The 26,493-nt window shown below is 38.4% G+C and overlaps 2 pseudogenes; both read right to left on the minus strand.

Moving 5' to 3' along the window:
- Positions 1-487: 487 nt before the first annotated feature.
- Positions 488-15,241, minus strand: LOC149170186 (amino acid permease 2-like; annotated as a pseudogene).
- A 1,380-nt stretch (positions 15,242-16,621) lies between these two features.
- LOC149170187 (amino acid permease 3 pseudogene) lies at positions 16,622-17,807 on the minus strand (annotated as a pseudogene).
- Between the last annotated feature and the right edge of the window lie 8,686 nt (positions 17,808-26,493).

Consider the following 26,493-nt stretch of genomic DNA (forward strand, 5'->3'; position numbering starts at 1 on the left):
AGCTATTCTTATTATTAAAGAATATATATTAAGAATTTATATTATTATTATAATATTTATATAATATTTATATAATGATATATAAAAATAATTTGCTGGTTAATATTTATATAGTTATTAATAATCTTAAATAATCATAATAATTATTAATATGGTTGATATAATTTTATGAGTATATATCAACTATATTAAAAAATATAATTGTATATATGTTTCATATACCCTACTAGCATATCAATCACATTAGAACATAGCTTAGCATATCAATCACATTAGAACATAGCTTCCAAAAGCTTCCAAGGAGACATTCATGTTTATTTGATTTATCATGGAAATATTTATTTATTTTCCATTTATTTAAAGCTCCCAGCACTGCGAGATCATAATTATTGTGTTGTGCTGTTCCGACTACAACCCTGATCTGCATTTAGGTCGGCTTTCCGAACTATGTTCTTTTCACCTAGAAACAATGGTGTTGTCGGAATAATTATCTTCCCGGCAACACAGGCACAGTGCTGGCGCATATTGGCATTCTGTAGACTCTGCCCGAAATTGTTGAACTTATGTTAATGGTAGATTTTGAAAATATTCCAGAATCTACACTGGAGAAAAAGACAAACAATTTAACTCTATCAAAATCTACACTGGAGAAAAAGATGTCTATCCCAAAGGCCTTCGAGCCAACAACGGTTACCAGAGTTACAAGAAGAGCTACGAAGCTCAATGTTTGCAGAAGGTTCCACCTGAGTGTCCATCGTTGCATTTTTTTCTGTACAATGTACATCTCCACGGGAAAGTACACCACCAATGGCCAGAAGTTCAGAGCACCCAAAATTCCCACCACGATTGGATAATGGAAATAAAATGGCAATGCCAATAGTTGACACCACAAATGCAGTTCTCCAACCCAGCTTGAGGAGATTGACATGGTAGAACCCCAAAAAAGGAACGCGTATGCCCATTCTCTTACTGATTAGCACACTGTCTGCCCATTTCTTGAGAAATCCAACCTTTCAATGAAATTGAAAATCGGTTGACACATCACCTGCCAGAGATTCAGATATTAGGGCAATAGATTTATATGGGTGGCAGGAATTAATAGAGTTTCAGTCAAGCAGAGCTAAGAGAAATGGCGAAAAAATTCTTACTTGGTATGCTCCCATCAGGTGAACCACAACGCATGCATTGGCAAAGTCAATAAGCCAGTGTGGCTCGTAGAATCCAAACACTGTTAATAGGTTACCAGGTGCATTTTCCCCAAATGCTGCATAGCCCAGAAAACCACATAGCATATAGAATGATGCTGTTATCACTATAGAAATCAATGTTGCTTTTTTCATAGTTCTGTTTTCTGCAGGGGGAGACTTCAAAGTATCCTCCACAGTGATTCATTGGAGAGGGGCACAGAGTTATACTTTGAAGCTTACTGCTCTCCAAAGGATTCGAATATATAAATCATTTGAAGACATTTTTAGGAATAATTATATAACAATTATTTGGTGTCAATTTTTCGAACCGATTGTTGGAATTCATTATAAATAAATACGATGATGAATCCAAACAGAAGTTTGATTTCACAAAAAATTTCAAATAAAAGTTAACTTTTAGGCAAACCTGGATTTCAAGAACAAGTGGAGAAAATGGAAATGCAAATGCAATGTCACCAAGAGCTGGTAAGATCTTCCAAACTTTCTGGGCTCGAGTAAGAGAGATGGTTGTAGAGATTCCACCCAGTGCTCCCTGGATTTTTCCATTTTCTACAGGTTTTGGAACATTTGTCAACATATTAGGGATGACATAAAACAAATGTAATATACAAGGTCAATAAAACCAGGATTATGCAGGAGAATAATTTCATAGCTGCTGTAAGAAACCAAGAGGGCTAATGATTGTATATAATGGAGTAGAGTAAGGTAAAACAATACCAATTACTTTGGCAAGACCCAGACCGATTCCTAATGTTGCATATGTAAATGACATTATCGCTTCAAACTATTGAAAGGCCCCATAGTTTATGAAAGTTTGGTATTTGACACAAGATGACTTGCATAACTCCATAGATGACCATAGAGCTAAGAACTGGGAAATGGCATGGAGAGTCATGTCCATTTTTGTGGTAACAATTCGATCGGCTGATTGCTCTGCAATGTAATTCACAATTTCATAACTTTTCAACCCTTTTATATATAACATAGAGCAATAACATCATAAACTTGAAATTTCATATATAACAAAGCACCATATACATTTTTTTAATATTTACACGTGATTTCGCCTTAAATGTATTAAATAAAGTGAGAATCGATCACCGAAAGTGGGAAAAAATGTGCTCTTTAAACGTTAGAAATCTATCCACTATAGCAATTATTCGTGGCATAATAAAGTTCTTGATCAGAAAGATTCCAGTCAAGACTTGCTCTTAGATGTGGTACACCACAGTGATTGTGACATTGATAAAAGGTAAAAACATATATTTAATCTATTTATTGGTTGTATAACGCGTTGACATTACTTTTTCAAAATAATTCACAAACATATATTTAATCTATTTATTGGTTGTATAACGCGTTGACATTACTTTTTCAAAATAATTCACAGATTAGTTTCGAAAATCATAGAACTAATTTTTAAATTTAGGTTACAATGGTTAAAGTTCAAAATTTTAGATTCCAGGAAGTTTTTAAGTTTTTATGGTGCTAAATTTATTTTTACTATCAAAAAATGATTTAGACTCTGGCATTTTGATTTCTAACTAGTATAAATCTATATTAAAAACTACTCCCAAATCTATTTCCACCATAAAAATGATTCAAACAAGTGTTCTGATTTCCAATCATCTTAAACTTGAGTTCGAAACTACTCTTAAAAAAACTAGTGTTTAACAAAAACTGACCCGAGCGGGAAGATTATGCCCTCGGTGTTCGACCTTCAGCCTTGTGACCGGAACAAACCCCAATGAAACCGCTCGGCCTACATTTTTTAAACCTACACAGCAAGATGCACATTACTTATATCGCACGCTATAATGAATAAATGGACAAAATGAACTTTTAACATTAGAATTTGACCATGCTTATAGGGCACGCTATAATGAATAAATGGACAAAATGAACTTTTAACATTAGAATTTGACCATACAAATTTAAATAGATTGATTTTTAATTTAAAATGTGTATTTAAATGTATAATAAAATTGTTCTAGCATATTATGGAATATTTAAATTTTTTAAATTAAATAAGTATATTGGATAAATAGATAAATTGGACTTTTAACATTAGAATTTGATTATACAAATTTAAATATACTGTTTTTTAAATTTAAAATGTGTATTTAAATGTATAATCAAATTAATCTAAAATATTATGCCATATTTAATTTTATTTTTTTAAATTAAATAAGCACATTGTTTACTCTAAAATATTATTGGGTCTGGAGTATGCCCTAAAACTGCTTCTGCTTGGCTAAGAGCTAGTCTTTCTCGGACTTAAGGAAACAGGTTAACGGCCCAAGACCCAGAGGCATCATTGCGGGTGGGGTGGTTTTCCTTGATAATAGTGATGCGACAAACTGACATTTGTGAATAGCAGCCAAAGATGGTTGTCCTCAGTGTTCGTTTGACAACTGAGTTTGATAGGTTTTTCCACCTTTGAAAAAAAAAATATGGAATATTTAAAATTTTTAAATTAAATAAGCACATTGTTTATAACGCAAGTTATAATAAATAAAATAGAAAAAAAATAGAATTTTAATATTAGAATTTGATATAAAATTGTAATTTTTTATTATTTAAAATATGTTTTTGAATATATAAATAAATTAAATTCCAAAACAGTATGAAATATTTTAACTTTACATATTAAACAATTTATAATTTTTAAAAACTCTACCAAAAGAATTTAAGCCAAAATTATATGGAAAAAATATCGTTTTATTTATTAATTAGACTACTCTAATTTTAAATTCAACTCATACCAAAATATTTTAGATATCTAATGCCATTTTTATATTTATTAAATTTTAAAATATTTTGAATACTTAATATTATTAAGTTAATAGTTTGACTTTGCTCCTATTTATTTTATATTTAAGATATTGAAATATACATTTATATAAATCTAAATTTTATTTTTATACATAATTAAATGTTTCATATTTTTTTGTTATGAGCAAAGTACTTTTCAATAATTCAAAATTATGTAATAATGTATTCATATAAGTTTATTAAATTTAGAGTATATACTTATGGGAGGTTTTGTGTAGGATTCAACATTTGCAAAGGCTTGGTTGAAAAAATCAACCTGAAGTAGGTGATTTCCACGTGGACTATGAAAACATTGCTTTTGGTTGTCTACTCTGTTATCAAACAAGTCTGGACTATGAGAACATTGCTTTTGATTGAACATTGCTTTTGGTTTTGATTGTCAAATAAGACATTTACAGAATTTCTGTGCTCAAAAGCCAATAAGATGGACAACTAAATCTTAGGCTTGGAAATTATGCAGCCCAACCCCTTTGGAGGAAGAGGACTTCTCTTCTTCTTCTGAGGAGCAAAGAGAACCAGAAATAAACAATAACACTGTTTTATTGGAAGCAACCTCACTCCCATAAGGGAGCATCAACAACAACTTGTCACGACAATCTGCAGCTAGCCTTGGTTACTCCTCCATTGAATGGATGGGTGAAAGTAGCTAAAAAAATATGAAGGAAAAGCATATGTGAAATCTGCCCCAAGTTGGGTGATACTCTTGTTTTTGTTACTTTGTTTTCTCTTAGCTTAGTGAGGTTGAGAAATATGATTTCAATGTATACTCATTTTTGTTAATGAAAATCCTTTCCACCATTTTACAAAAAAAATATTAAATTTAAGTAGAAATAATAATAATAATTTATTTTTCTATTTAAAATAAATTCAATTAACATATTAAATAACCAGTTTGAAAACAATGAAAATGTGAATTGTTTTTTTTTTTTCAGAGAGAAAATCCATATATGGCAGAAGCCCTCATGATAAAATGTGAATTGTTATCCACTCATGATGTAATCACTTTGAAGTTAGAAAAGTTGGGTTAGAAAACTCATATATATTTTCCACATATATTTTCAATAGTTCACCTTCATGGATTCACTTTTTCACAATAATGGATATTTAGACATAACTTTGAAAAAATCAGCAAAAAAATCTGGGTTGCAACTATCGGAATCACAAAAGTTTTTAATGATGTAATCCATTTCCACTATGGAAAAAATGATTCAAAAGCTCATATGATAAATTTTTTTGAAAAACAAAATGTCTAGAATGAAACAAGAATTTGTCAGCTAAATGAAATTGCAGTCTCCAGTCTCCATAAACAACATGATTGATTTTAATTAATATTATATTTTAATATAATTAAAGGAATCAACTTACTTCTTTTCGAACATAATATTTCATTTTCAAAGCTATTGCCCATTAAACTGCGTCAGACAACTATATGAATTTTAATTATTTATACCATTATGAATAATAATATGAATAAAAAAAAATTATTTACGTTGAAATTAGACTTTAAGGCGTGATATATCATGGACGTATTCAACTTTATGAATAAAATGTAACACAACAAAAATTGATGTTCTTAAAGCTTCCAAGTGCCTTTTTCGTTAATTAATGAGTTAATAAGCAATTTAGTTATTCGATTATGGGTTAAACATGGGATTTGTGCAATATTGACCAGTCAGGGTGTTGTTATTGGGCTGGTGCAATATGGTGCGGAGAAAATGGATTGCTTTTTTTTAGATATTTGATTGGACAATGAGGAAGTGATTTGCTTTTAGATTTTTATGCGATGGTTGTGATGATAGAAAAAGTGAAAGTGGATATCTTTGCAGGTTTCACTACAGCTTTTATCAAAATAATTCATAGCTTTTATCATTTCCCCTTAGTTGGGGAGGATGAGGATGACGTTTAATTATAACTTTATATATATATAAAATAAAATTACATTATTTTGTTTTGACTAATATATTAGTGAGTATTAGAAATTATTTATTTAATTATAATGAATATATAATAAATAAGAAGATGTAAATAAAATTATAAAAGTGATTTTTTTTTAATTTTATTAAAAAAATATTTTATTTAGTAATTTGTATTTATTTGATTATTTATTTTTATAATTTTATTTATTTTGCATTATGTGAAAAAGAAATTGCATTGAGAAATATAGACTACTATTATGTAAAAGGAAATTATATTGAGAAATATAAAGTATTATTAATTTTCGTGAAAATAATTTAGATTAATAGTATTAGTTTAAAGTTTTGAGGCTACTAATATCTTTTTGGATCAAAACATTCTTTAAAACAACTTTTATAAGCAGGTTTTTTGTGTCATCTCTTTACATATTGTGACATTGCTAAACTAAATATATCACTTAATACATGATCAAAACTCTAGTGTAACATGATAACTAGTGTGGAGGATCATTGTGCAGCTATTGATCACCTTCCTCTTACAAGGAGAATGTGATGTTGCTAATATCTTGGCTAGAATGGTTAGTTTACAATGAATGCAATTAATTTTATGTTCTAGCTATCTAGTTTACATTATGATTTCTTATAGGATGTTAGCTTTGTATGTGAATATGTGTAACAACCTCGAGTTAAAAGTTCATGTAATAAAAGTTAATAAAGGAAAAAGAATAAGACCAAGGGCATGGGACATGTATTCCAAGTTGAATGTTGGGAAAAACATCCTAGTGGGTGTCACTTTCAATTTATTGTGGCTAAGGTAATTGAAAAAGGCATTAGAAAAAGCAAAGAGGAATTAATTGACATTTATTTATGAAAATAAAGGAAAATAGGAAAAAAGGGAGATGAAGGGTCACATATTTGCATGAAAGGGAAATTGAAAGAAAATAGAGTAAAATGAAGAAAATAGAGGCCTCAATAATAAAAAGGATTTTGAGGATCAATTCACATCTTTTTGTCAGCTTTGGTTTTGGAATTCATTTTCAGAGAGAGAAGAGCACCCAGAGGAGAAAGCAAGCAAGGAAATACAAGGAAAGCAAAGGACAAGCAAGGAAGGTTGGAGCAGACAGCTTCAAGAGGAGGTTGCATGTGTGATTTCATAGTTGATTTGTGAATGCATGGTACATGAATTTGTGTATTTGGTTTATTTGTTGTCATTGACATGGGTTTTTCCTAGTTTGATAATGGTTTCCGCCTTGCCTTTCCATTTCCTAGATAACCATGGTGTAACAAGATTCTTTTTTAGTTGAGCTTTGGATTGTTGGAAGGATTTGGAACCGGGTGAGGTGGTCTTGGGAAAATTCCCAAAGGTTGGGAGTGGAGGTGGTTTAGTCTTCGAAAAGCCCTCGATAGGTGGGTGGAGACAAGAAAATTCCTCAAGGTAATGGTGAAGAAACTCTGAGGCATCCAAGTTTGTTTTGGGCTTGTGATCTCTTGATCGATTTTGACAAGATCACAATAGCCTAAGGGTGGAGGTGGTTTAATCACCTGGAATACCTGGTTGTTTATGTCTTGAGATCCCACATTCATGCTTAGAATATGGCATGGGGATGATTGGATGAAAAAATATTTGGTTCATCCCAATCTATGGTTGGGTGGTATGTGGAAGTCCCTAATTTGGTTGGCTTTTGCATCAGTTGATAAGAACTATTTTCCTATTGTAATCTATGAGCACTTGTACTTGTTATTATGGTGATTTGATGGTTCTTTTTTCATGGTTTATAATCTGCTTATATGCTAGTTATAAGCATAGATTTGTAATATGCTCTAGTTATGACTTATTCAGGATTTGATAAATATTTGATGGTTAGTGAATTCATGGGCTAACAAGTGATATTGCATCTATTATGAGAGGGAATTAGACCTTCTTAGTGATTCTCAGATAAATTTTAAACTCCTATGATCATATATGCATTCATTACCTATAATTTGAGTGTTCACCATATGGTTGACGAAATGACTGTCATGGTTAGGCCTAGTTAGGTCAAGTTCTTGTTCAAGTTTTGTATAAATAACATTTCATCATCATTTATCATTTTGTAAAGTTTGAGAAAGTTATGGGTAGTGGTATGGAGGCTGGCCTGGAATTTTGGCTTAGATCTTAGGATCACACCCTCTAAAATGAGGATTCTGGGTTATAAACGCACTCTTACAAGCTTGTGCATGGGCTTGGAGGGTCATAATTGCACCCTTGCATGCTTGTGCATGTAGTTATTGGCCCATGCCATTTAAAAATCTATCTAGCTCAGGGTTTGGTCACCTGGGGTGGTTCTTTGGCCCCTGAGTGTCTTGTAATCCTTGAGGGATGTCGGTGACTTTTCAGTTGTCGGCCCACTTCCATAACTGAAGCTCGGAGGTCAGGTCATGTCATAATAACTCTTTGTCTCATGTTTACCCTGGTAGGTTGGTGGGCGTAGCCTAAATTGATCTAGTTTTGGTCAAAGACTCCACATTTTGAGGAGTAGAGCACACAGAGTCCATAAAGTTATATTTACCGCATGATGTTTAGGGGATTTGGGGTAGGTCAAAGCCCCTTATTTTTTAACGGACATAGGGTATTAGTTCATTGTTTTATCGGATCCATGGTACGTGCACCATGGTCTTGTAGTAATGAAGTTTATACAAGGAGATGGAATATTTTTTCAAGTAATAAGAGAAGTGATAAATGAATCATTGATATCTTTTGTCTTTAGCCTATGTTTTGGGCCTTAAGGGAAGACTCTACAACTGAGTGTGTGGAGGCCTGGAAGAGTTTGTAGTTGAGTGCGCAGACCAATTGCAACTGGGTGTGCAGTTAAGAGAAGTTGTATGTATTGAAGATCTATCTTAGTAAATAATAAGAATAATTGACGAAATCTTGTGTATCTCTGTTCATTATATGTGTTTATACATACTGTTATGCATGCTTTTTACTAAATGATGCGAAATAATACTTGTTATACTATTCTCTGATATGTTTATGCAATAAGTACTAATCTGTGAAGTAAAGCATTAGCACGAAGTCTTTTATGTATATGAAGTTGTAGATAACCATAAAACATAAGTAAACACAAGAGTTCCACAACGCGCATATTCGTTTGGCTGCATAAACCTTGTTCTACAACCTCCCATAACTGCTTTGGGTGAGACTACGATCTACTTGTAGGTCGTTGCCAAAGGACCAATGGTTGAGGGTTTTCTTCGTGCAAAGTACACTTTGAACTTAGGTCCAAGCCCCTTGTCATTGGTCAACAAGATGGTCCAAAAGCTCATTAATGGTTTTCCTACCACCAAAATTTCCAAGAGTGGTCGACTAAAGGATCAGCTCGAACACATAAGGCATATCTTGGAAATATTTGATTATGTCACTACTGGTCATGTTCTTCAGGCTTGTAACAAAGTGGCAGACTAGTTGGCTAATAGTAGAGCATCACATCAGTATCATGATTTCGCCTCCGGTTCGCACGAAGTGCTTGGTGCGGCTAAATTAGACCCTGGAAATGCTCAACTGCTTCAGGACCTCATAGAAAAAGGCTCTCCTCCCCCTGATGGAGATGATTACAAGTTGGTACAAGTGGCACCAAAGCGACCCACGAGACCTGCTCCAGCTCCATGTCCTTCATAACTTCACACTCATGCAAACTCAGTGAATTCAATACACAGGCACGTGGGAGGCTCCTACCATGTTTATAATTGCACGCGAGTCACGAAGGAAGTTTATTGGGGAAGCTTAGTAGATGAGTTTTGGTAAGCCTGGGTTTGTATCCATGGTTGTTCCCTGGGGTTTCAACCTTAGATGAGAGGCAATTTTGGGGATCAAGGACCTGTGGTCTGGTCTGGGGTTCATGGCTTGCTTTTCTATTGGGACCCGGGAACGCAAACAGGCGTAGTGCTAAGCCACCACCATGCTCTGGCCCATCGTTGGTTCAAGTAAAAGGAATTTGTCTCGCCGGGCCTTCTCGCCTATGTGTGGGATAAGGAGTGTGAGTCTCTTCGTCTCTCTGTATGGTGGTTAGTCTAGAACTTTGCTGATTTGGTGGTGCTCGAGCGGAAATTAATGGGGTTCTTAGTGGATTGAATTGCGCTTGGGGTGTCTGCGGTGGAAGAGGTGAAGGCCATCCGGTGTGCAGCGCAGCGTGTTTGTATTATTCATGTCAAAGAGTGGTGGGCAGTGTGTGGGTTAAGGAGTTTGAGCCTGCCATTTCTGTAGGGTGGTTTTCTCAGAATCTCGCCCATCTGGTGGTGCTCAGGTGTGAATTTGTGGGATCCGTGTGGTTGTCCTCTAGAATTGGGTGGTGTAAAGCCGACTTTAGTGTGACTAGGGTGCATATGGTGTGCCTTAACGAGTTGAAGTGTGCTTAGGTTGGTTGCGGTAGAAGGGGGTGCAAGCCACCTGATGTGGTTAGCGGCTTGTTTATCTCGACCTGATGTTTATCGAAATATTGCTCCATCTATAGTATCCATGTTACGGGATCCTTGCCATCAAAATTCCTCATATCAATCTTTGGAACATGGTGGGTCTTCAATCCAGCGTTAGAGTCTATTAAATCATGATTAGCATTTCTTTTTTTCTCATAATGAGTTTCTTTTACTACCCTTTTGCCATCAATAAGCATTTCTTGAAGCAACTTTGTCAAATCTATCTTCAAATCTTCCATGTTTCCTTTAAGTTTTGCTTCTATATTAGCTTCCATACCATCCATATTAGCTTCCATGCCATCCATCTTAGCTTCCACACCTTTCTTTAAACCATCTATCTTAGCTTCTGTTCCTTTTTGTGAGAGCAAAATTTGTTGCACTTGGTCTCGTAATTTTGATATATCATGTTGCATTTCTTCCTCTTCTTGATGATTCATGCTAGATCTTTCATGTTTTTTACTAGGTGTTTCCATTTTCTTTCTTCGGGGCATCAATTAATGATAATGATACTTCACTATGTCCTTTGAATTCCTTCAAACTAATTTTTAAAGCTAAACTTATGTAAAATTTTAAAAAGACTACTCACATTTTTTGGCTTTGTAGGAGCTCGATATTGAACTTGTTGTATCTCTGTAATTACGGATCTTACAGGTTTGAAATTCGGTCCTAAGGTAGCCCTCTACGTCCTCGTTCCAACCCCACAAGTCGAATCAAGATTGGATTCTCCAAGAAATAGTTATGCCAAATCTCCCACGATGACCTGATTATGGGCTTGTTCAGTAGAATCAAACCCTGAGTATGGTCAAGCTTTATGATGTACTTACAATGTATTCACCATTAGAAAATAGATTTGGCATATGAAGCAGCAGATCAACGGGCTTCATTAAGGAGATCATCTACATGGTGAAGTACTAGAAGACGACCATTCTCAAAACCACAAACCATGTCTGCCCTACCCCACACCACCCTGCCCTGCCCTGCCCCGCACTACCCTGCCCTATTGATGTTCTTGGTGTTTCTTGCCTATAGGTGAAATGAGTTCCCCGCCTCTTCTAGGCAGTGCCATAATGCTTAATTAGATTAATGTATGCCACTTATTTCAGAAGATAGACCAAATCGCAGATTGAAGCCATTTGTAGACCCTAAAAAATAAATCAATGGGGTTTTGGGAAAAAAGAGAAGAACTGAATTCAGAAGGAAGTGTTATCCAAGTGGGAGTCCAAAGTTAACATGGATTTTTTTGTAGGGATTACATTTTCCTGGGATGAATTTATCTTGTCATTAAAATCGTGTATTTAAAAAAAAGGATTAAAAATAATTTTGCTGTAAATTTTTATTTATTTATTCTGAAACATGTACTCTTTCAATTTGATTTCCATATTCAATTTCTTTTTGAGAAATTTAATATTAATAAAAACCAAGAGAACTTTAATTTTAATAAAAACTAAACCATGTGTAAATTGATTAATTTATATTTTTTTAATAGTAGAAAAACTTATCATTATTTAGTTGTTAAACTAAAAGTGTCGACAACTCTCTTAAGCTATTATCCACAAATGCAAGTTGTCTCATCACCATTATTCAAGGAAAACTAGGCAACCTGAAATGAACCATTGGTGGTCTATAAATTGGCAAGCCTTCACTTCTATTAGATGCCTCTGTGTCTTGGGTGGTTAGCCACTTTCCTTACTTTTGAGGAAGACGAGCTCTTAGCTAAGCAAAAGCAAGCTATTTTAGGGCATACTCTAGACCGAGTTGATTAATTTATACTTCAAAGAATATATTAAAATTAATGGTTGATTTTTTAATTTATGTCTTTAATCTTATATTAGTATATCATACTATATTTTAATAAATATGATTCTATTTTTGAAAATATAAATTATACAGATTATGATAGATATAAATATTTTTTTGTGTTTCTTATTTTCAATTATGAGTTTGATAGAGATAGTTTATGGTATTATTATACATCCATATGTGAGAAACTTAACTGTAACTCTAGAAAGAAAAATTAATGAAAACAGGACAACTTAAATAGTGAGGTTCAAGCAATTAAGCACAAAACTAGGAGAGTAATACTTCAAGGTGCATGCCTATGCAAAACACTCATATTCCATCAAAGTATTAGACAATATTTCTCTATGAGAATGAATAGAATCCTCGGAAATGGTATTTACTGGGGCCGAAGACATGAACCCTCACAAAGCCTACACATGAAGAACATTGGGACAAGTTAGACAAATTAATTGTGATAGAAGAAAACATCAAATATAAACCCTATCGAAATGAAAAGATTGGACATGACATTGCCTTTGAATGCCATGCATTTGGCCTTGTGGGGAGAAAAATGTTGAACTAGAAAGGAATAATCTAGACCACAAATGGCTAAAAGTGAGAAAAAACAATTGTCATGAGTCAAATGCGAAGTTTTGAAACCTCATTTGGACCTCTATAGAGAAAAATCACGGCGGTGGTGAAAGAAACATATAAAATACAAATAAACAGAGGCAAAATGACCATACCATAATCATATAACCCTCCTTTAATCACATCAATCGAATCACCTCGGTTCAACACCACCGTAGAACATGGATGACAAGCGAACAAGGTGAATTGGCCCATTGATAAGTTACCAAGTGGTAACAATGACATGGGTATCAAAACAAACAAACAACCTCAAGCCCATGTGGGCATATGTATAGTTCAAATGTTTAAATAAATATATGCCATATATATATCTTGTGATATGATTGAAGGGAGACAACAATCCTATGGTGTAGTATATATAAAACATAAGATACATATATTATAAAGTCTAATGTGTACATAATGTAAATGACAACAATAATTTTAAGTGGCATAATATTATTGTGATGTAGTATGTAGAGCTAGGAGTTGGGTGAACAAGAGGGGACAAAGTGGTCTTAATTTGGACATTCCCTATTACTTATGTCTCTAATTAGAACACAGACACGGATATACAATGAATGAGCTTAAAGTAATGGAGTTTTAATTGTGTATATGAAACTAGGAGAGTTAATTGTAAAGGTGTTAAGTGTCAACAAAATACTCATAAATTTAAAGAGGAATATGAATAGGATGATGATTACATCATAAAGAGATATGTCAAGATGGAGAGCAATTGACATTGTTAAATCATATTTATGTCAGTGGGAAAAAAATTAGTGTGCAAATGAGATACATTCACTTGTAAGTTTAGATTGTTGAAGTGACACAATTAAAATGACTAACATAAACAACTGATTTATATTATTGTAGTACTTCTTAGAAAGTCATATTTGTGTTCCCAGACTAACTTAGTCATTCATGTTAGTGGTTTTTACTTGTATTACCTATTAGCTAGTCATATATTGTAACCTATGACTATATTAGTCATTTATGTTAGTCGTTTTTAGTTGTGTCACTTAAGATTGCTCATTTTTGGTAGTATTTCACATGGAAAAGCTACAATGACTAACTCTTTTAGTCACCTAGTCACTAATTTCTCATTTTCTACTAGTGTCTATATTTGGGATGAGTAACTCGATTGCTTTTGGTATTTTAATTGGATTTCTAAAAATAATAGTAATAATAAGTGGAAATAGTTTAAGTATTGAAGAAGTTGAAAATCCAAAATGTCTATGCTTTAGAATAAATCTATACATTGTTTTTGGTTTGAAGAGTAGCAATGAATTTTATTAAGTATGAATTTAATTATTTACCAAAACTAAGTAGATCGAGGGAGAATTTTCATCATCTACTAATGATGACATTGGATTTACTCTAATAATTCTATTAAAATAATATATCCATGGTTGTTTCATATTACAATCAAAGTTGAGGTTTAATCAATAAAAATGGGTGCCACATTGAGGTACTTAAGCCATACATTGAAAAGGCCCTCAAATCCTTTCACCCACTAGGTTATCAAGATTTGGTAGCATGGAAATGAGAAGCAAGGGAATAGGAGGAGGATACCCATCACAAGTAAGTGTCATTTCTTAAAGCATTGTGAAGCCTCTAGTAACCATCTAGAAGAAGTGCATGGACACGTAGCCAAAAAAAAAAAACTGAAGATATCCTTTTGAAGTATGGGATGCTTTGGTTGAAGCTTGATGCAAGTAGGCTATGTGAGACAATCTTGATTAAATGAAATGGATGCCATGGAATTTTGGCAACAATCTCCAATGAGGTGGCAATCGTTTGGCCTCAAATCCATGCCAATTTATGGCACAACAATATCAACATGCAGGCACAATTATGTTGGTGCTCAGGTCGAGATAGCTACAGCAGGCTTAAAATCATGGCAGACGTAGACTAGAATAATTTCTCCCCCTCCCCGCATAGATGCTCTTACCCTCCCTTAAGCTGAGGAGCCGAACTTCCGCACAGCCACAAGGCATCGTTGTTGGATTCTCAGCTGTGTGGATTTGGGAAATGGATTCCATTTCACCCAAACCACTCAATGTATCATGAATTCTGCCCAGAATTTTCCTACTTCCAGGCTCAAAAATAGTAGTAATCTCAGAGTGAATTATTCCTCACCAGGCCCTCATTCTGATTTTACCTCTCTCATCCCAGCCCAAGACTTCAATCGCCATTCTGCTGGCCACGCCATGATGCGAACTAGCCATAGGATGCAGAGTAGACGTGGTAGCAGTCGAGGCCGTAGCACTCGCCCAACCTCGCCGTCCATCCCTGAACCAGAGACACCTTCATCCACCCCTTCTTCTGCTTAGTCTAGTGGTCATGTTATTGGCCAATACCCGCATACCCGCAGCGGCAGAGGACGGGCACAGAATTCTCGGGCCAGAAGAGCGAATACAACATTCCAAACAACTGGCCCCCTTGACCCTCCTCACCCCTCTTACCACACTGCCCAGTTCTGTTTTCAGAGCTCGCTGAATCGACCTCCCATTATCGCTACCATCACTATGGCTTTCAGTGAAGAATTGAGTCAGCTGGAGGAGCAAGCTACTCGGATTCAGGGAACTGAACCAAAGGAAGAGAAGGCCTACACCATAGGGAAGGCCGAGGAGACGCGAGATATAGGAGTTGGCGAAAACACGGGAGTTGGTGAAAAGGCGAAGACAAGCTTTCTCAGGCACAAAGTTGGACATGGTAGCACCCTGCATGGTGAGGATTTGGTTGGTGGCGAGCATGCAGACGTTGGATGCTTGGGCGGCACTCAGGAGGTCGTTGGCAGAGATGGTGGCACGTCTGCAAAGGTGGCGGAGAGGAATGAGCTGGTGGACTAGGCAGATTACGACTGTTGAATTATGGAGGAGCCTCCACGAGACCCCTAGTGGGTCCCGCTTGACAGATGTGCTATCCAGGTTCCAAATAGTTGTTTTCCCAATGATTTTTCAATCCACTTGTTTCATTTTGGCTGAATTACACTCAGGACCCCTGTGTGGGCTTTATATGTTTTTGTTTATGATCTGGGACGCCTACGTGGGCATTGATTATGGCCACTTTCGAATTGGTTTCCCCTCGGTGGGCAGTCATGCTTTTTGGTTCTTGGTTCCATACTGATATAACTTTGTTGAGCACCGCTAAGGCCGACGCCTCATTGTATTTTTACTTTTTTTTATTAATAAATTAGCGTTACCTAGAAGAAAAAAAAAAATTATATAGTTATTAATAATCCTATATAATTATTTATATATTTATTAATAATCCTATATAATTATTTATATAGTTATTAATAATCCTAAATATGTTTAATAATATTTATATAGTTGTTAATAATTCTAAATACTCATAATAATTAACCTTATCTATACAAACCCTAACATAAATATTAAAAATACTAAAGCCTAATAATAATAATAAGGAGAAATTCATGTTTATTTGGTTTATTAGAAAAACATTTATTTATTTTCCATTTATTTAAAGCTCCCAGCGCTACGAGATCATACTTATTGCGTTGGGGAAATCTCTTCCGACTACAGCCCTGATCTGCATTTAGATCCGCTTTTCGAACTATTTTCACCTCAGAAACAATGGCGTTGTTGGAATAATTATCTTCCCGGCAACACAGGCACAATGCTATAACATATTGCCAGGCACAGTGCTGGAGCATAGTAGCATTCTGTAGACTCTCCCTGAAATTGTTGAATTGTTGAACTTATTTTAATGGTAGATTTTGAAAATATTCCAGAATCTACACTGGAGAAAAAGACAAACAATTTAACTCTATCTTGAAAATCAAAATCTACACTGGAGAAAAAGAGGTCTATCCCAATGGCCTTCTATGGAGCCAACAACGGTTACCAGAGTTAAAAGAAGAGCTACGAAGCTCAATGTTTGCAGAAGGTTCCACCTATGTGTCCATCGTTGCACTTTTTTCTGTACAATGTACATCTCCACGGGAAAGTACACCACCAATGGCCAGAAGTTCAGAGCAACCAAAATTCCCACCACGTCATTGAATAATGGAAATAAAATGGCAATGCCAGTAGTTGACACCACAAATGCAGTTCTCCAACCCAGCTTGAGTAGATTGACATGGTAGAACCCCAAAAAGGGAACTTGTATGTCCATTCTCTTACTGATTAACACACTGTCTGCGCATTTCTAAGAAATCCAACCTTCAATGAAATTGAAATTCGGTTGACACATCACCTGCGAGAGATTCAAATATTAGGGCAATAGATTTATATGGGTGGCAGGAATGAATAGAGTTTTAGTCAAGTAGAGCTAAGAGAAATGGCGAAAATATTCTTACTTGGTATGCTCCCACCAGGCGAACCACAATGCATGCATTGACAAAGTCAATAAGCCAGTATGGCTCGTAGAATCCAAACCCTGTTAATTGGTTACCAGGTGCATTTTCCCCAAATGCTGCATAGCCCAGAAAACCACATAGCATATAGAATGATGCTGTTATCACTATAGAAATCAATGTTGCTTTTTTCATAGTTCTATTTTCTGCAGGTGGAGACTTCAAAGTATCCTGCACAGTGATTCATTGGAGGGGGCACCGAGTTATACTTTGAAGCTTAATGCTTTCCAAAGGATTCGAATATATAAATCATTTGAAGACTTTTTTAGGAATAATTATATAACCATTATTTGGTGTCTATTTTTCGAACCGATTATTGGGATTCATTATAAATAAATATGATGATGAATCCAAACAAAAGTTTTCAACCATTATTTATGAATCACAGAAGTTTGATTTCACAAAAAATTTTAAATAAAAGTTAACTTTGAGGCAAACCTGGATTTCAAGAACAAGTGGAGAAAATCGAAATGCAAATGCAATGTCACCAAGAGCTAGTAAGATCTTCCAAACTTTTTGGGCTCGAGTAAGAGAGATGGTTGTAGAGATTCCACCTAGTGTTCCCTGGATTTTTCCATTTTCTACGGGTTTTGGAACATTTGTCAACATGTTAAGGACGACATAAAACAAATGTAATATACAAAGTCAATAAAACCAGGATTATGCATGAGAATAATTTCATAGCTATTGTAAGAAACCAAGAGGGCTAATGATTGTATGTGATTCGGATTTAAACAGGAACGCAAAAAATTACAAAGATAACCATATACACAAAGATGCAGCGGAAATAATACTTCATTTCATTAATAGGAAATACTGAAATATGCTTACAATCAGAAATGGAAATAAACTAGCTAGGGCGATGGTAGCTTATCTCTGAGAAGAGATGCGATGGTTACATGCCTCTGAACTGTGTTACAATGAGGCTCGAAGGCCTATTTATTGTTGAGAAACAATGGAAAACCCTTAACATTCCAAAACCTAACCCTAGGAGATGAAATGCCAAACTGTGGGCCCCGTTTGGGGGTAAGTTGGTACATCAACTTCCCGGGGTCGTAACTTTGGCATATGTTCTCCGTTTGACGCGTACAATAGCTCATTAGAAAGATCTATCCGAGCACTATCATTGTTGGATTCCCCAAAAAAACGTCGTTTAGGGCCTCAAAACGGCTCCGGAAGTTCAGGACCCGAAAAACTGCTAAAAATAGTAAGTTGTGCTACAATTAAGGAAACTGAAAATGCTGAGAAAGACAATGGTGGGGGTCCAGGTGGACTTGGCAGGTGGACACCAATATCCACCTGGATCATTCCTCCCCCCTTAGGAAGCAGTGGTCCCAATTGCGTTGAGCTCCTCCATGAGATGAGGAAACTTCTGCTGAACTTGTTCCCTGGTGAGCCACTTGCCCTGCTGAAGGAGTTGGCCTGCTTTGACAACTCGATACAGTTGGATATTCTGTTGGCGAGTGTTCTTGATCTGTGTGTCCATGATCCGATCAGTTGCAGCTTGTTCCATGCAATCTGGATTTAATTCTGTGGGTTTGAGCTGTTCTGCAATGTCGGATGTGTCTAGCAATGGTGGAAAGTATCGCCGAAGGCGGTCCACATTGAACACTGGGTGCAGGCCAAGGAATGGGGGAATGCTGAGCTCAAATGCATTGTCTCCCATAGCCTTAGTAATGGTGTAAGGACCATATCGGAGTGGTCTCAATTTCCGATAGGCTCCAGTAAGGCGTTACTTTTGCAAATGCAACCAGACTTTGTCGCCCACCTGAAACTTGTGTGGCACTCGATGTTGATCATGTCGCTGCTTGTACTTCGCATTTGATTTCTCAAGAATCTCATGGACCTGCTGGCGAATATGTTGGATGCGCTCAATGAAGCTGGTGGCCTTATCTGTTTCGGACTGGACATGAGCTGAATTCATGTGAGTGGATGCAAGTGGCATGGCCACATCAATGGGACATAGTGGCTGGAATCCCAACCCCACCTGAAAAGGGCTATGGCCAGTGGAGCTGTGAAGAGCTCGGTTGTAGCTGTGCTGAACATAGGGGAGGCTCTCGTCCCATGTGCGTGGATGCTTTGAATTATACATGCGCAGAATGTGCACAATCATCCTATTGACAACCTCTGTCTGGCCATCAGTTTGAGGATGGAAGGCTATGGACTTCGTGAGTTTGGTGTCCAGCATTGACCAGAGACTGGACCAAAATGTGCTGAGAAACCGGCTGTCCCGATCTGAGATGATAGACTGTGGGATCCCAAAGTGCACCAACACTCGTTCGAAGAAGAGTTTAGCAGTGGCTTCTGCTGTGATATTCTTCTTGCAGGCCATCATAATGGCCATCTTTGAGAACCTGTCGACGACCACAAAAACACAGTCATTTCCATGCTTAGTGGAAGGAAGGCCTGACATGTAATCCATGGAGATGGATTCCCAAGGTCGACTAGGGATAGGCAACGGGGTATAGAGGCCTTGCTTCTTAATGGTCGGTTTGGCAATGGCACAGGCAGTACATGATCGGATGTACTTCCCAACATCCTATCGAAGATTCGGCCAATAGAAATAATTTTGCAGTACTGCCACTGTTTTCTCAACCCCGAAATGCCCAGCAGCCCGACTGTAGTGTGCTTCCCAAATCATCTTGGCACGCTCGCTTGAAGGAACACAAAGGTGACCGAGGTGGCATAATAGGGCATCCTGGAGGTGAAAATCTGCAACCTGCCGACCCTCCAAGAGTGTCTGGTATGTGTGGCCGAATTCTGGGTCACTTTTGTAGAGAAGTGGCCAATCAGAAGTCTCGTGCCCGCAAGAGTTGAGCACGGTGGTTAGCGCCATGATCGGTGGTCGACTGAGGCAATTTGCAACATTATTGGTGTTGCCCTTTTTATACTTGATATTCAAGTGAAACTGTTGCAGGTATGTAGACCACTTCTGATGGCGATCATTCTGCAATTTCCCTTGGGTCTGTATGAACTGCAGAAGTTGGTGGTCTGTGTGGATGACCGTTTCCTTCCCCAAAATGTAATGCTTCCATTGTCGGCAGGCCTGTACAATGGAATACATCTCTTTATCATAAGTGGGGTACTTCCGGACTGTGTCTGAAAGTGTTTCACTGTGATATGCCACTGGATGTCCATGTTGGGTAAGGACTGCCCCAATAGCATAGTCAGAGGCATCTGTCTCGACCTCAAATGGTTGTTGTAAATCTGATAACGCGAGCACTGGTGCCGTGCAGAGGTGATCCTTCAACTCCCTGAATGCCTTCTGTTGAGATTCAGACCAAAAGAATTTTGCTTTCGCCCCGCCCTTGGTGACTTGACTCAAGGGCCAAGAAATATGAGAAAACCCCAACACAAACCTGCGGTAGAAGTTGGCAAGACCTAGAAAGTTGCGGAGCTCTGTTAGAGTGGTTGGAGAGGGCCAATCCCGAATGACTTGGACCTTGGCTGGATCGACATGCACCCCCTGTTCATCAATGATGTATCCCAGATACTGAACCTCGGTCATGCCAAAAGTGAATTTCTCCAAATTGGCACATAGCTTGTGTTGCCGCAGTGTTTGGAGAACCTGTCGGATGTGGTGGAGGTGCTCTTCCCAACTCTGGCTGAAGATCAAAATGTCATCCAAGTATACTACTACAATGGAGTTGGTGAATGGCCGCAAGATGTCATCCATTAGCCTCATAAAGGTTGCAGGAGCATTCGTCAATCCGAAAGGCATGACCAACCATTCGAAGAGGCCCTCCTTGGATTTGAAGGCAGTCTTCCACACATCTGAGGGTTCGATTGGTACCTGGTGATATCCTGACTTCAGATCGATCTTGCTGAAATATTTTGCCCCCTTTAGTTGGTCTAGGAGGTCATCAATCCGCGGGATCGGGTACCTATTACGAACAGTGATCTTGTTCAGCGCCCGATAGTCAATACAGAGTCTCCACGTCCCATCCTTCTTCTGTACCAACACTATCAGGCTCCCACAGGGCGAAGAACTCGGACGGATGTGACCTTTCTGCAGGAGCTCCTAAATCTGCCTCTTGATTTCATTGTTCTCCAGAACGGAGCGCTGATAAATTGGTCCATTGGGTAGCGGCGCACCTGGGGTCAGATCGATGGAGTGCTTGACCTGACAGTGCAGAGGAACCCCTGCCGGGGAGGTGAAGATGTCTTCGTACTCCTCCACAATCTTGTCCATCTGCAGCTGCCGTGCAGAGGGACCCCGTTTGGAGGCCGCGGCCACTGTCTTCTTCTTCCCTTGAGGGCGTATCATCAGGAAAACAAATTTCCTGGTTTTGGAAATGATCTTACTGCATTGTTTTGCAGTAATCAAAGAGATGGCGGCAGGTGGTGCTACCTCTGGTATCCTGAACAACTTATTTCCCAATGTGATAATAACAGCACGGGGCCTTGATTCATACACAGCATGTCGCTTCCACAAGTATGGTTGTCCTAGTAATACATCACAAACTTCAAGGGGAGCAATGTCACACAATACCTCATCCGTAAAGGGCTTGATGTTGTACGGAAGGCGACACTGCTGGCTCACGCGAAGATCTCGTCCTTGGTGAAGCCACCCAATGATGTATGGCTGTGGATGTGCTGTGGTCGGTAAGCCCAAACGCTTCACGACCTCTGCCGAAATGAGGTTCTTTTGACTCCCGCTATGATCCAGGTGGATATTGGTGGCCACCTGCCAAGTCCACCTGGACCCCCACCATTGTCTTTCTCAGCATTTTCAGTTTCCTTAATTGTAGCACAACTTACTATTTTTAGCAGTTTTTCGGGTCCTGAACTTCCGGAGCCGTTTTGAGGCCCTAAACGACGTTTTTTGGGAAATATACCGCCAGCGATTTTTCTGATAAAAATCGTCTTTTCCGTCGTAGTCCTCGGAGAGATCTTTCCAACGGGCTATCATGCACATCAAACGGATATAGTATGACCAATTCGCGACCCCGGGAAGTTGATGTACCAACTTACCCAAAAACGGGGCCCACAATTTGGCGTTTCATCTTCTAGGGTTAGGTTTTGGAATGTGAAGGGTTTTCTATTGTTTCTCAACAATAAATAGGCCTCCGAGCCTCATTGTAAGACAGTTCAGAGGCATGTAGCCATCACATCTCTTCTCAGAGATAAGCTACCATCGCCCTAGCTAGTTTATTTCCATTTCTGTTGTAAGCATATTTGAGTATTTTCCATTAATGAAATGAAGTATTATTTCCGCTGCATCTTTGTGTATATGGTTATCTCTGTAATTTGTTGCGTTCCTGTTTAAATCCGGATCACGCTATCAACAATGAACTGTATCGGGGAGCCCTTTACCCACATCTGGGAGTGAAAGAGACGCTCCTCCTCCTCTGGATCTTCCGGTTCATTTTTCTGGATCTTTGCGGTAGCAACAGTGGCGCTGGGGTCCGCGTCAATGATCTGCTTCCCTTTTTCATACCCCTTATCGGGTTCTGACTCAGAGTCGGAACATGCATCTGATTTTGAAACCTTTAGCTCAGCCACCAGTGACTGCTTGGCCCGACACTCACTTGTGTTGTGAGTGGAGCTCTTATGGAACTCGCACCATTTTCCAGTGTCCTTTCTCGGCTTCGCGGCGCTGTTCTTTGCTTGCAGCTTCGGCTGGTTGTCTTGGGCTGTCCCGCCTTGGCTTTGTCCTTTGTTCTGTGGTTTAGGGGCACCTTTCCCCTGTTTTGGATTCGCAGATCCAAAGTCTCGCTTCTTTTGTTTGAACTTCTGCTCGACCTTGACGGCATACCGGTATGCTGCGCCGAGCGAGGGGATGTTTAGGAACTGTATTTCTTCCTGAATGTACTTGTGCAGGCAGCCACGGTATTTGAGTATCAAATGTTGCTCCGAATCCTTGATACCCAACTTTGTGCGAAGGGTATGGAAAAGATTGGTGAACTCCGGCACGTCTTGGTCCCTTCCCTGCCGCAGCGTGGTCCACTTTATGTATTCATCCTCATAGCTCCCGACAGGGTAGTACTACTCCTTGATGGCATCCCGGAACGAATCCCAGGTGGGTGCGGCTGAAAATAGTGAGCCAGTACTTTCATCCTTCTGCTCGCAGTAGGTTTCCCACCAGTCCTTGACGTGGGGGGCTGCTTTGAGAAGAGCAAAAACAATCTTTTCCCGACTCGAAAATTCATGAACAGAAAAATAGCCCTCTAGTAGATTTAACCATTTATCTACGGCATCGGCGTCTATCTGACCCTCGAATATGGGGATTTCAAAATTAACTTGTACCTTAAAGGGTGTGGCGTTTCCAGAGGAGCTGCTGGAAGCCGATGCGCCACTTCTGGGTAGCCGCTGAAGAATCTGCGCAAAGCTGTCCATCATCGCGTTCCGTTGTCGCTCGAGCGCTTCTTCGAGCAAGATTTTGATGGGATCTCCTGCCCCCTCGTCTTTCTTCTCGTCCGCCATGGGAGTCCGTTGGGATTTGCGAGGCTGGTCTTGCAAAGGTTCAACCAGTTCGAGCCCTAACTCCTTATATCTCGACCTTGTTGGGGACATGCAAAGAAAAACAAAGAAAAAGCAGACCGCTCTGATACCACTGATCCAGATTTAAACAGGAACGCAACAAATTACAGAGATAACCATATACACAAAGATGCAGCGGAAATAATACTTCATTTCATTAATAGGAAATACTGAAATATGCTTACAATCAGAAATGGAAATAAACTAGCTAGGGCGATGGTAGCTTATCTCTGAGAAGAGATGTGATGGCTACATGCCTCTGAACTGTGTTACAATGAGGCTCGAAGGCCTATTTATTGTTGAGAAACAATGGAAAACCCTTAACATTCCAAAACCTAACCCTAGGAGATGAAACGCCAAACTGTGGGCCCCGTTTGGGGGTAAGTTGGTACATCAACTTCCCGGGGTCGTAACTTTGGCATATGATCTCCGTTTGACGCGTACGTTGATGTACCAACTTACCCCCAAACGGGGCCCACCTAATAAGCGTTTCAACCCTTTTATATATAACGTAGAGCAATAACATCATAAACTTGAAATTTCATTTATGAATTCAGTGTATAGGCTCTGTACAGATATGGTGACTGCAACTAGCACATATGGTCCAGAACATCTGTCAGAAAAGTACAGCGCGCCCACCTTCAAGATAAAAGAAAACAAAACTAAAAAAACCTTCAATTCAGAGTACAAATTATATATGTTCCAAATTTTATAAATGTTCTCGACAACGAGTTTAAGTCAATACAGTTGTCCCGATCCCTGTTTTAGTCATCAATTGACCGAATCAGGGTGAACATTATCAACCATTTTAAAAGAACTATGATAAAATTGTATCCACTCTACTCTCCAAAATTATGGTATGCAAAAACAAGATTATGATAAGCAAAACAAAAATGGCAGTTAGGAAGCCCATACTAGAAAACAAAAGCAGTTTCTGATGCGCGATTAGCGTAAATGCTAGGAAAAACCCCTCGAAACAAAAAGGCCTTGAGCACTCAGTCACAAGGGAAGCTAGAGAACCGTGGGAAAAGCGCTGAAAACAGACAGCGGGTCTCGCGCTCCAAAACCAGCGGAATATCGGAGCCATTTTGGGCAGTAAGCGGGTTTGTCAGAGGACCCAACGATTCCATACGTTGATTTACGCGTGTCTGGCAGATGAAAGAGAAAAACCACTCTCATCACGGGCTAATGTCCGAGCAAGTCAACCGTGCGATAAGAGCGATAACCATCGGATCTGGAGGCCCCATATCTAACGGCAGAGATTGCGCCACATGGGAAACTGGATTCAATGGAGAGAATAAGCTTCGACACATAAAGGTTGAAGTCCGATTGGACCGCTGAGTTGGTGGATGAATCATTTCACAAAGTAACCGAAGTAACGAACCGCTTGAGGAAGAGCTCGCTCAGCTTGTGAGGAGACGAGTGGCCACCTATCTGTGAAGCGTTAAACTGATGATGACACAAAGTAGGGAATTCCAGTGGACAGAATCAGGCAATCCGAAGAGCTGGGAGAGGAAACGAACAGTCATGAGACAGATTGGCGTTAAGCCACGAACAGACATAAAGTAAAAGAGGAGAAAAAGAGCGTATAATGAGAAGACGTTGAATGCGCAGAGAGTCTGGAGAGTCACTTGGAGGTTGAGTGGAAAAAGCCAGAGAGCTCAATTGACAGTAGCATATTGTTGTTGGAGTTGCTTGGAGGTTGAGCGACTCACAGAGGCATGCAAAGGCTGGGAGAAAGAGCTTAGAGAAGCGAGAGCCACAACTAGAGCAAGAGCCAGAACCAAAGCTAGAAAGCTAAAGAGCTCCAAGAGCCAAGGGATGAGATGGTGTTCTGAGCCTAATGTGCCTATGTAAAACATTGGAGTTAAGTGTAGGCACTTGTGAAAGATGTTAGGATATTCCGACACATAGGAAATAGTTAAGTATAACTTGGTCTAGTGTAGATTTAGGTAAAGTGTGTTTCTTTACTATGTACATTTTGTAACTTACAATCCAACGGTCACGATATGTAGTGATCTGACGGTTCATTCTCTCCTCGGTATTACCGACACTTGATCCATGGCATAACACCCGATTGGTCCATGATCTCTATTTAAAGAGCATGGAGGGTCATTTGTAGGGTAACCGTTCATGAGAGAAGCTTATGTAAATTTTCATTCTTTTATTAATAAATTGTTTGAAGTGGTCGCGTTGGCTCAGGCCGTGGATTGTTTCCCTCTTTGAGGGTTTTAACCACGTCAAAAATACTGGTGTATTGATCTGTGATTTGTTTGTGAGCGGTGTCCTTTGGTGTTCTATCTGAGGAACTTACCCTGTAAATTCCTACATGGTATCAGAGCTTGGACCTAGGTTCGATTACCTCGAGTTGTGTTTGAGGGGGGTGTTGGAAAAATCACCGCACCTCTATAGAATTCGTAATTTCCACCTTGGGGATCCTAGTTACTGGTTTGTAATGTTTACCAACACTTGCGGGTTTTGGTGTAACGGAAAACCTCCACAAAAGAACTATTGCCATAATCCCAGAGAGCCTAATCAAGTTGATTAGAGCTGATCCGGATTTAAACAGGAACGCAATAGATCACAGAGATAACCATAAATACAGAGATGCGATAACCATAAATACAGAGATGCAGCGGAAATAATACTTCATTTCATTAATGGAAAATACTGAAATATGCTTACAAACAGAAATGGAAAGAAACAAGCTAGGGCGATGGTAGCTTATCTCTGAGAAGAGATGTGGAGGCTACATGCCTCTGAACTGTTTCGAACTGTATTACAATGAGGCTCGAAGGCCTATTTATTGTTG

This window comes from Pinus tabuliformis, chromosome 4_2, assembly GCF_031772625.1.
Source record: "Pinus tabuliformis cultivar Carrire ecotype Pingquan chromosome 4_2, CPIR1, whole genome shotgun sequence".
Taxonomy (NCBI): Eukaryota; Viridiplantae; Streptophyta; class Pinopsida; order Pinales; family Pinaceae; genus Pinus; species Pinus tabuliformis.